This window comes from Convolutriloba macropyga, unplaced genomic scaffold (assembly GCF_964194025.1).
Source record: "Convolutriloba macropyga unplaced genomic scaffold, txConMacr16.3 SCAFFOLD_3361, whole genome shotgun sequence".
NCBI lineage: Eukaryota > Metazoa > Xenacoelomorpha > Acoela > Convolutidae > Convolutriloba > Convolutriloba macropyga.
Genome location: NW_027452152.1, coordinates 1 through 2,500, shown reverse-complemented (window position 1 = coordinate 2,500; position 2,500 = coordinate 1).

Below are 2,500 nucleotides of genomic sequence, written 5' to 3'. Positions count from 1 at the left end.
TGTTCCAAGTGAGGAGAACACAAGGTCTGAAAATGAGCTCAAGGCATTTACTTACAGGAGCCATTTGAAGTATGGGGCACAGCTTATGAAGCAACTGTGCCGTAAAGGGCTATATCAGACTTTTTTCATTTTGAAAAGTTCTCGCGTCAATTGGTCCGTCGGCAGCCAGAGACAATGATTTACTAGAGATTTAGTCGTGTCCATTGCGTGGAAGAAAATCATTGTTGGGATCCGATGGGGGCGCTGGAGACAATGAGTATTCTTCCGCGTAGTAAAATTTTGCTAAGAAGTGAATGCAGTTCAAACGATCAATTTAATTGTCAGGTAATAACCAGAGGCTTAAATCGTTGTTTGAGCTTGATGCGGTGCAGGTGTTGACGCCACCAGGAATGAAATAATGCGAAAAGACGGACAGGTTGATGGGTAAACGATTTTCGAAACTTAGTATACGGCTAAGTGTGAGATTTGGAGAAAGTTATACAAAACAACACCTGTGGAAATTCGAGAACCTAAAGAAGGGAGGTACTCCTGATCTAGCAGAAGGGACACGTCTTCACATTGTCGGTGAATGGTTTCACGACGGAAAAATAGACCGACGGTATGACTTGGTAGACAAGTAAATTGTCACCACAATTGAAAATTCGATGCAGCCGCGGCAAGTGCGGAGCCGAGCTTTTTTTCTAGAAACTTGAACACCATTGAGGACAGTATTGGGCGAAAATTGGCCAACAGTCCTCTGGACAGTACAATGATTTGTGTAATTTGAACGGAGGCTGAGGTGGAAAAGTCAAGATGGGAGAGGTCAGGGAGAGCAATGTTTGGACGGAGTAATGAATTCCGAGTGATAACAGTTTTCAACGGGTGTCAGCGCCAAATATCATGCATTGTACTTTGAAACTCAGACGTTCTTTGGAAACAGAAGGTTGAAAGCATCTTAAACTCCGAATCTGTGGTTCCTGCCATTTGATTTTAGGGGTGGAGTCGACGACAGAAGCAAAAAATTTGCTCAGCAAACTATGAGATTGTATGAGGGTGACAATGTTGACGGTTTTGAAGAGATTGTCCGGCACAGTACAGGATGGCTGGAAGGGAGCCAGAAGTGGAGATGGAGCAGGCTGAAAGGGATGCAGAGATGGTACTGGAGGAGAATTCAACCAGATGTGAGGTGGCAGTCCAGTGAAGAGATTTGAGGTCATCCTTTCAAACACCAGAGGAAGAAAGATGTCAAGAGTTGTCGAGTAAAGATGAATTGATGAGCATCCTTGACATTACGAGCTTATCAATAATCCGTTTTCTCTAATATAGTATCGTTTCATACGAGTTCTTCTGTTCAATCAACGGTCCAAAGAAAACGACAGACAGTTTCAAAGAGCTGTCTTGTGTATGGTTGATCTTAAAACAGAAATGGAGTGTTATAATGTTTTTTGTTGTAATCTGATTCATCCGACGAATAATTAGAAGTGAATATGTACAGCAACTTGTTTTTAATAAAAATTGAGTACAACGCAGAACAAAAATGTCAAATAATTTCATAAGCCCTAACGTTGTCACCTAGATAGGTAAGTTAAAGCATGATATATTTTGAGTTTATGGTTATCGCATAATGTTTTTTGTGAAACCTTTAGTTGAGATAGTCCGGAGAAACAATGAATAAAACTTTTATTGGTTCAACTAACTAAATTGTTGTCGTGAGGTACCAAAAGTGGCGTTGAGTTTTTTCTCTTCTTGTTTGTAAGTTACTTTATATCAATTTAATATGAACAAATTTTTTATTCGCGTAATTATTTTTTAAATTGGAACTTTGTTTTCTATTCACTTGCTTTGAAATGATATGTGTGCTGCAGTAAATGTTTAATGTACTAATGATGTTCATTTGTATTAAGCGATAGATCGCAAAAATTATTTGATGGATGAAAGACCAGAGCGGAAAAGAGTAATATGTGGCTGTCGTGTAATATTTACTTTGTAAGATGTGCATGATACGCAAACACGTGTTGATAGAAAAACTGATTGCTTGAGCCAAACAAGGTATCTTTGAACAAAGAGAAACTGTTTTTGGCAGTCATTCAGGTGAATGATAGTGTCGAAGGGAGCAGTGTAGAAATTAAAATTCTCATTGTTTTTTCATTTGAAGTGCAACTAATCGCCCTTTAGATCAAAAATTGAAAAACCCGTGCAACTAATTTTAGTTTAAGGGTGTAGAAACCCGTCTTTCAGCTATCAGGGATATGCGATTACAGTATGTAAAAAGAGATGGAGGTGAAGGGATAACTTCGCCTTTTATGAGGGGACCAAGTCTGCAAAAGCTAGTTATGATCCGGTATTTAGGTCAGTGTGATCAATCCTGGCACAGAGTATGTGCATACCGTAGGGCAAATTTCTTCGTTGACACTTACGGGTAATTTGTTTTCTAGATACTGTGCGGAGCTTAAAACATCTAAAAAAGTCTAATCTCTTGAGTTGAGTGGTTTTTCGATTGATTATTTGGTAGCGTCAGAAG